The following is a 10,302-nucleotide window of genomic DNA, read 5'->3' as shown; positions in this document are numbered from 1 at the left end:
TAAGGATGATGTAAATATCTCAGCTAGAGCCATGCAGATTTATGCATTTGCCTTCCATGAGATCCAAGGCAAATGCATAAACCTTGTCATGCCCTGGAGATTTCTCCACACTGATTTGCCTCAGGGTAGCAAACACCTCCTCGTCTGTAATCTGTCATGTGTCCATGAAGTTGATGTCGCTTTGCCTCACTTCTATTGACTCTATGTCTGTCTCCAGAGTATGCAAAGATCTCCCCCATCCATTATGACTCCACACATAGATTACCATTCTGGTCTTCCAGAGGACCAATTTTGTCTCTTGCAATCTGTTTGCTCTTTACGTATCTGTAGAATACTTTAGGATCCTCCTTAAAATTGTCTGTGAGAGCAAATTCATGCCTTCTTTTAGCCTTCATGATTTCTTTAAGTGTTCTCTTGCATTTCTTGTACTACATAAGCATCTCATTTGTTCCTACTTGCCTATACCTGCTATGCATCTCCCCTCTTTCTCTTAACCAGAGCCTCAATATCTCTTGAAAACAAATACTGCAAGTTTCTTGTTATCTTTACCTTTTATTCTGACAGGCATATGCAAGCTTTGTTGTTTCAAAATTTCATTTTTGAAGGCCTCTCACTTTCCAAGTACACCTTCGCCAGAAAGCAGCCTTTTCTAATCCACAGATCATTCTGATACCATCAAAATTGGCCTTTCTCTAATTTAGAATCTCAACCTGCAAACCAGACCGATCTTTTTGCATATTTATTTTGAAACTAATAGCATTGTCGTCACTGGATGCAAAGTGTTCCCTTACACAAACTTCCGTCACCTGTCCTGTCTTTCCCTAATAGCAGATCCATTATCGCATGCTCTCTTGTTGGGATTACTATGTACCAATGAAGGAAATTTTTCTGAACACATTTGACAAACTCTATCCCATCCAGTCTTCATAGCTAAATGCAATGGTGCTGCTAACATTTCTGCCTCTCTCCCAGATGAGCGAAATCTTTTTTACACTCAGTTTGATGTCACCAACACTGAGCCCCCGAGGAGAGCCGGCGATGCAACCTGCACCTTGGTCATCTCTGAGGCTGAAGTACGAAGGTGTTCCCAATGAGTGGACAGCTGCAAGGCTGCAGGATGGAATGGCATGCCAGTGCAGGTACTCAGAATGTGCGCAGCACAACTGGCTGGTGTCTTTGCAGACATTTTTAATCTCTGCCTCTCCCTCTCTCCTGCTTCAAAGCATCCACCATTGTCCCTGTACCTAAAAAGTCCAAGGTAACATACCTGAACGCCTGGCGTCCTGTTGCACTCACCTTAATAATAAGCAAATTCTTTGAAAGGCTAGTCAAGGACTACATCTGCAGCATGTTGCCACCCACACTGGACCCCCTACAAAACCAATTGACAGATGACGCAATAGCCACAGCTCTACACACTGTCCTTACACACCTGGAGAGGAGGGATGCTTATGTGAGAATGCTGTTCTGGGACTACAGTTCAGCATTCAACACTATAATTCCCTCCAGGCTTGACAAGATGCTCAGAGACCTTGTGTAGCTGGATCCTAGACTTCCTGTCAGATCGCCAGCAGGTGGTAAGAGTGGGCTCCCTCACCTCTGCCCCTCTGACCTTCAACACAGGAGCTCCCCAGGGCTGTGTCCTAAGCCCCCTCTTTTACTCTCTGTACACCCATGACTGTGTCGCCACCCACAGCTCCAATCTACTAATTATATTTGCAGTTGATACTACATTGATTGGCCTTATCTCAAATAATAACAAGGCAGCCTACAGAGAAGAAGTCATCACCCTGACACAGTGGTGTCAAGAATGCAACCTCTCCCTCAATGTCGCAAAAACAAAGGAGCTGGTTGTGGACGACAGGAGGAATGGAGACAGGCTAACCCCTATTGATATCAATGGATCTGGGGTTGAGAAGGTGAACGGCTTTAAGTTTCTCGGTATACACATCACCGAGGATCTCACTTAGTCTGTAACTACCGGCTGTGTGGTGAAAAAAGCACAATGCCTCTTTCACCTCAGACGGTTGAAGGAGTTTGGCATGAGTCCCCAAACTCTAAGGACTTTCTACAAGGGCACAATTGAAAGCATCCTGACTGGCTGCATCACTGCCTGGTATGGAAACTGTACTTCCCTCAATCTCAGAACTCTGCAGAGAGTGGTGCGAACAGCCCAGTGCACCTATGGATGTGAACTTCCCACCATTCAGGACATTTACTAAGACAGGTGTATAAAAAGGGCCCGAAGGATCACTGGGGACCCGAGTCACCCCAACCACAAACTGTTCCACCTGCTACCATCCAGGAAATGGTGCCACAGCATTAAAGCCAGGACCAACAGGCTCCAGAGCAGCTTCTTCCACCAGGCCACCAGACTGATTAATTCATGCTGACACAATTGTATTTCTAAGCTATATTGACTGTTTTGCTGTATATCTTACTGTACATACTATTTATTGCAAATTACTATAATTTGCACATTGCACATTCAAACAGAGATGTAATGTAAAGATTTTTACTCATGTATGTGAAGGATGTAAGAAATAAAGTCAATTCAATTCGATTCAATCCTTTTACAACATGGGATTCACAGTAAATATGTGGAAAGTTAAAATCACCTATTATAAAAACATTTTGTTTCTTGCAACAGTCTGTGATCCCTTTACAAATTTCTTCCTCTAAATCCCTGGGACTGTTGGGTGGTTTGTAATATAGCCCCATTAACATGATCAGACCTTTATTATTTCTCAGTTCCACCCATTACGCCTCTCTAGTTGAGTTCTTCAGTTTGGCCTGACGGAGCACTGCTGTAACATTTTCCCTGACCAGTAACGCCACCCCTCCTCCTTTAATCCCTCCCTCTCTGCCACATCTAAAACAATGGAACCCTGGAAAATCGAGCCGCCAACCAAGACTCACTAATGGCTACAATGTCATCATCCAGGTGTTGATCCATGACCTGAACTCATCCTCCTTTTCTACAATACTTCTTGCATTGAAGTATTCACAACTCAGGACACTAGTCGCACCATGCTCAACCTTTTGATTCCTGACTTTGTCTTGAGTTTTTTCCAACATCTGTCTCCCCAACCTCTCCACTAACTGTTCTGGCATTCTGGATCCCATCCCCCTGAAACTCTAGTTTAAACCCCATTGTGCAGCATTTACAAACCTTCCCGCTAGGATATTAGTCCTCCTCCAGTTCAGGTGCAAACCACCCCTTCTGTATAGGTCCCAACTTCCCTGGAGGAAAGCCCAATAATTTGAAAATCTTATGCTCTCCCTCCTACACCAAATCCTTAGCCATGTGTTAAACTGTATAATCTTCCTAGTTCTGGCCTCACTAGCACGTGGTGCAGGCAGCAATTCAGATCGAGGTCTGGCCCTTTAATTTAGCAGAACCCTGTCACTTGTCCAACTTGTCCATGTCATTGATACCTACAGGGTCCATGACGTCTGCCTTTTCACCCTCCTACTTAAGAATGCTGAGGACTCAATCCAAGATGTCCTGGACCCTGGCACCCGGGAGGCAACAACATACCATCCGGGAACCTCATGTCTGTTCCCCTAATGAATCCCCTTGCACCACAGCGCATCTCTTCTCCCTCCTTCCTTTCTGAATCAGAAAAACAGACCCAGTGCCAGAGATCCGACCACTGCGACTTTCCTCTAGTAGGTCATCCCCCCCCCCACCCATCAATATCCAAAATGATATACAGTACCTGTTGTTGAATTGGATGGCCACAAGGGTACTCTGCATTGGCTCCTTAACCATTTTTCCCTTCCTGATTGTCGCCCTGTTTCCTGGGTCCTGCACCTTGGGTGTAACTACCTCTCTATATGTTCTATCTATAACCCCTTCAGCCTCCTGAATGATCCAGAGTTCATCCAGTTTCAGCTTCAACTCCTTAATGTGGATTGTTCCAAACTGCTGCTGGATGTACTTCTCTCAGTTATAGTCATCTGCCTTCCTGCCTTCCCACATCCCACAAGAGGAGCATTCAATTATTCTGCCTGGCATCTCTAATGTCCTAACTAAGCAGATGTAAAGAAGAGAAGTAAAAAAAATCTTTACCTGGAGCTTTTGGTTTTTTTTTGCCTTCTCTGGAGCTTGAAGAGCTAAAGCTTCACCACTCTAAGTCTGTCCGCTCCAACTATAACTGCTGTGATGATGGCTGCTGTACTTGAATTGAACTGAATTGACTTTATTTCTTACATCCTTCACATACATGACCAAGTAAAAATCTTTGTTACATCTCTGTCTAAATGTGCAATGTGCAATTTATAGTAATTTGTAATAAATAGTATGTACAACAACAGTCAATATAACATAGAAATACAATTGTATCAGTATGAATTAACCAGACTGATGGCCTGGTGGAAGAAGCTGTCCTGGAGCCTGTTGGTCCTGGCTTTTATGCTGCAGTACTGTTTCCCAGGTGGTAGCAGCTAGAACAGTTTGTGGTTAGTGTGACTTGGGTATCCAATGATCCTTTGGGCCCTTTTTACACATCTATCTCTGTAAATGTCCTGAATAGTGGGAAGTTCACATCTACAGATGTGCTGGGCTGTCTGCACCACTCTCTGAAGAGTCCTCTGATTGTTGCTATACCAGGCAATGATGCAGACAGTCAGGGGGCTCTCAGTTGTGCCCCTGTAGAAAGTTCTTTGGATTTGGGGACCCATACCAAACTAATTTGCTCCTGCTAATCAATTCCAACCTCCGATTGGTCACTGGTCAGAGCTCAAATAAGCTGCCGCGATCCCCCACTGCCTTGTTCTACTTGGTCAATTGACCTGAGTGAAATCCCCTCCTCGCAGACTTCTGAGGTCTGGATTGGTCGCTAGTCAGAATAAAAAAAACATCCTACACAATCAGGGAAACTCACAAATGCCTTTACTTTCTGAGAAGGCTGAAGTGAGCTGAACTATGTACATCTATACTCATGCCCTTCTACAGATGCGCAACAAAGAACATCCTAACATGGTGTATCATTGCATGGCATGGAAGGCTGTACAACGGGTAGCCAAGACTACCCAGTGCATTACCAGCACCAGCCTACACACCATCAAGTACACAGAAAGGGTCAGTAACATCATGAAGGATCCTTCCCACTCGGCTCATGTACTGGTCGCCCCATTCCCATCAGGAGCATCTTAGCCTAATTCAAAAACAGTGACTTACCCCAAGCAGTAATGCTAATAAACACCTCCACCCACTAACCCACCATTCCACATTCCCCACCACCGCTACTTTATCATTTCCTGTCAGAGTCATCTATGCCCAGTGTTACTTTATAGAGATACAACCAACCTATACTGTATATATATAAGCTATCTTATGTATTTGTATTTATTGTCTTTTTTATTATTGTGTTCTTTATCTTATTTGGATTTGTTGTGCTACATCAGATCCAGAATAACAATTATTTCATTCTCCTTTACACTTGTGTACTGGAAATTGCATTAAACAACCTTGAACATCTTTATGTTCTGACGTAACTCTGTACCTACATGCCTGCATGCTGTTGCAATCAAGCTTTTCATTGCACTTGTGTCTCGTTGTAGTTGTGCACATGACAATTAACTTGGTATAATTGTTGAGCAAATGTTAAATCTGTTCTGCTTAGCTTTTCCAGCTGCACAAAGGTGAGCTGTTGAAATTAACCTGGTGCCAGGAAGAGAATGAATCCTGTCCCATCCCTACTGCATCACTATCAGTAATGATCGACTCCTTCCTTCAATCTTAAAATGGAAACACAAGAGACCACAGATGGTAGAATCTGAAGCAAAAAAAAGTGAATTGCTAGAGGAACTCAGCAGTTCAGGCAGAAAATGCAAAGGGAAGGAGATAGTCAACATTTTTGGTCTCCAGTACAACATTATGGATGCACACCTACAATTCTTGTTTCTTAATTACACACTACTTTAATTACACTAACGTTGCCAATAGTTCTATACCCTACAGTTTTGAATTTCCTCCCCAATAAATATTTTGCTTCAACTCTACAGTATTATGGAATAACTTACTGAGTCGCGGCAAGAATGCTGCTTGTGTATGATATAGTGGAGAGAGGATGAGATAGTGGAAATGTTCTAAAAGTCAGGATTGGATTGAATGTCGCTGCTGGGTTAGAAGAGTTAATGGCTTCCCAGCTCCCGTTATGTTCTGATCAAATACCTTCTTAAGTCCACATGAATAAGCTACCTTTATAAATTCATCCATAAAGAGCCTGGAAACTTTTCACAGGCTCCGGCATCAGAAATTATTTTTTTGGTTGCTTAAAAAAGTTATATTCCTTACTACTTCCATGAAAATTTAATCAAGGAGAAGTCACATGATTTAAATGTCTGTCCAGAGTCACCTCAGTTGCAGGTCACCAGACTGCTTCCTATATTAACTTCTGTATCAGATGGATATGTGTATCCCAAGTCTGGACCTCTGGGAGATACATAAGCACCTGATACACAAGTTGCTCAAACATACTGCCCTGAGGACGTGCTAAGGTTCCCTGAAAGAACCACTAGGAAGTAGGTATCGGAGTTTCCTGTCCTTGGCTATTCCCAGTTGATTTTTATTGGAAAATGACCTCAGCTATCACGAGGTCCATGGAGTCCCCAAAACCAAAGCAAGATCTGAAAAGTTGCTGCAACACAATATAGATTTTTGACCAAGTTAATTCCATTGTCAATGCAATTCTAGAAAAAAAAGATTGTTACACAATGGAGCAAAGTCCTACATGGTATTTTCATCACTCTGTTTGTAAAACCAATGAGCATCTTTGCTTATGCAGCAGCTTCCATGAAAGAATAGTTCCAGTGCCAGCACTTACAAAATTATGTTAGTTTAACAGTAAACAAATAGGTTTTAGGGGAATAGGCCCTTTTATCTCCATTACGACTAAAGTTCAAAAATCCCTTTTCCACTAAATAATATTTTGAGTGTCAGCCTTGCATCATTTGGTAGCATTCATTATTCTGAGTAAGAAGACATTTTTCACACTGGGAATTGAACCCATAATTCAGCCTGACACATTCAAGAATATTGTGACCCTTGTATAAAAATAAATTAAATTTGGATGACTCACAATATGTAAATTACCTGGAACTAATAGCTGTTTTCCTTCTGGGCCTTGGGCTATGGCTACGTAGCGCCACCCACTGACTGGTATCCAGCTACAACATGATTTAAGAAGTAATTACAGAGGCTGAAATATTTTGTCTTACCTTCATACAAAATTCTATTTTCTGCCATTCTATCAAATGTTAATTGTTTCCCATAGATTTATTAAAAAAGGAAATAGAGAAATCTTGTGAACATTTTGTAATTATCACTGTCAAGCAATGTTTCAAGATAAGAAACATTTAATTTCCCAAATATCGATTGGCATCTCCCTAGAACAAGGGGTTTAGATGGGATGGAGTTTGTTAGCTGTGTTCAAGAAGGTTTTTTGACACAATATGTAGATAAGCCTACAAGAGGAGAGACTGTACTTTATCTGGTATTGGGAAATGAACCTGGTCAGCTGTCAGATCTCTCAGTGGGAGAGCATTTTGGAGATAGTGATCACAATTCTATTTCCTTTACCATAGCATTAGAGAGGGATAGGAACAGACAAGTTAGGGAAATGTTTAACTGGAATAAGGGGAAATATGAGGCTATTAGGCAGGAACTTGGAAGCATAAGTTGAGAACAAATGTTCTCAGGAAAACGTAGGGCAGAAATGTGGCAAATGTTCAGGGGATATTTGGGTGGAGTTCTGCATAGGTACATTCCAATGAGACAGGGAAGTTATGGTAGGGTACAGGAACCATGGTGTACAAGGGCTGTAATAAATCTAGTCAAGAAGAAAAGAAAAGCTTACAAAAGGTTCAGGGAGCTAGGTAATGTTAGAGATCTAGAAGATTATAGGGATAATAGGAAAGAGCTTAAGAAGGAAATTAGGAGAGCCAGAAGGGGCCATGAGAAGGCCTTGGCAGGCAGGATTAAGGAAAACCCCAAGTCATTCTACAAGTATGTGAAGAGCAAGAGGATAATTTGTGAAAGAATAGGACCTATCAAGTGTGACAGTGGGAAAGTATGTATGGAACCGGAGGAAACAGCAGAGGTACTTAATGAATACTTAACTTAAGTATTCACTACGGGAAAAGGATCTTGGTGATTGTAGTGATGACTTGCAGCAGACTGAAAAGCTTGAGAATGTAGATATTAAGAAAGAGGATGTGCTGGAGCTTTCGGAAGCATCGAGTTGGATAAGTCACCGGGACCGGATGAGATGTACCCCAGGCTACTGTGGGAGGCGTGGGAGGCGAGGGAGGAGATTGCTGAGCCTTTGGCGATGATCTTTGCATCATCAATGGGGTTGGGAGAGGTTCCAGAGGATTGGAGGGTTGCGGATGTTGTTCCTTTATTCAAGAAAGGGAGTAGAGATAGCCCAGGAAATTATAGACCAGTGAGTCTTACCTCAGTGGTGGGTAAGTTGATGGAGAAGATCCTCAGAGGCAGGATTTATGAACATTTGGAGAGCTATAATATGATTAGGAATAGTCAGCATGGCTTTGTCAAGGGCAGGTTGTGCCTTACGAGCCTGATTGAATCTTTTGAGGATGTGACTAAACACATTGATGAAGGAAGAGCAGTAGATGTAGTGTATATGGATTTCAGCAAGGCGTTTGATAAGGTACCCCATGCAAGGCTTATTGAGAAAGTAAGGAGGCATGGAATCCAAGGAGACATTGCTTTGTGGATGCAGAACTGGCTTGCCCACAGAAGGCAAAGAGTGGTTGTAGACAGGTCATATTCTGCATGGAGGTTGGTCACCAGTGGAGTGCCTCAGGGATCTGTTCTGGGACCCTTACTCTTCGTGATTTTTATAAATGACCTCAATGAGGAAGTGGAGGGATGGGTTAGTAAGTTTGCTGATGACACAAAGGTTAGGGGTGTTGTGGATGGTGTGGAGGGCTGTCAGAGGTTACAGCACGACATTGATAGGATGCAAAACTGCGCTAAGACGTGGCAGATGGAGTTCAGCCCAGATAAGTGTGAAGTGGTTCATTTTGGTAGGTCAAATATGATGGCAGAATATAGTATTAATGGTAAGACTCTTGACAGTGTGGAGGATCAGAAGGATCTTGGGGTCCGAGTCCATAGGACACTCAAAGCAGCTGTGCAGGTTGACTCTGTGGTTAAGAAGGCATTCGGTGTATTGGCCTTCATCAATCGTGGAATATAGGGCTGCGAACAACAGCCAGAATGTGGGCTATAAGTTATAATGGAAGATAACATGGCAAGTAAACAGGGCAATGTTGCAAGAATCATGAGGAATTTCAATATGCATGTTGATTGGAAAAATCCAGTTTTTTTCAAATAGATAAAGAATGACAAGAGGCTATTGGACCTCTGGAAAATAACAATGGAGAGGTTGTAATGGAGGACAAAAAATGATGGAGGAATAAGTATTTTGCATCATTCTTCACTGTGGAAGACACTAGCTAAATGCCAGAAATGTGAGGGTGTCAGGGGTCACCAGTGAGTAGTTTTGCTATTACCGAGGGGGAGGTGCTTGAGAAGCTAAAAAGCCTTAAGGTAAATAAATCACTTAGTGCAGATAGACTATACCCCAGGGTTCTGAAGGAGGTCGCTGAAGAGATTGTGGAGGCATTCGTAATGAACTTTCAAGACTCCATAGATTCTAGAATGGTTCCTGGGAACTAGAAAATTGTGCATGTCACCTGACTCTTTAAGAAGGAAGAGAGGCAGAAGAAAGAAAATTATAAGCCAGTTAGACTGACATCAGTGGTTGGAAAGATGTTAGAGTCTATTATTAATAATGAGGTTTTGGGGTATTTGGAGGCACATGATAAAACAGGGCAAAATTGGCATAGTTTTCTGAAGGAAGAATCTTGTTGTTTGTTGTATTTCTCTGTTACCAATGTACTTTCCACAGGAGTTATCTTTTCTCCTTCTTAGCTGGATTTTGCAGGATTCTGTAGCATACATTTTAAGTACCATTCAAACTCATTTTGTGGAATAACTGAAATAGCTGAGCTAATTTGATTTTAATTCATTTGCCATTCACTTCTGCTGTAAGCCATATTGCTTGTCTCTTGTTAGCTTTCACATTGTAAATCTCAAGGCTAATCAGTGCTGTGTCACTCTCATCGTTATCAGGTTTTTCATCAACAGCATGCAAATTAGTGCTCTTTTTGAAACTGCAACTCAACTTTTTATCTTTTTCTCTTTCCTGTGCAGTCCATTTATTTTTGTCTGCCCAACATGCTCTTTATATGTGTCCTACTTTG

The sequence above is a fragment of the Mobula birostris genome, chromosome 4 (genome assembly GCF_030028105.1).
Source record: "Mobula birostris isolate sMobBir1 chromosome 4, sMobBir1.hap1, whole genome shotgun sequence".
Classification (NCBI taxonomy): Eukaryota; Metazoa; Chordata; class Chondrichthyes; order Myliobatiformes; family Myliobatidae; genus Mobula; species Mobula birostris.
The sequence above is the reverse complement of the archived record's forward strand: the minus strand, read 5'-3'. Positions refer to the sequence as shown.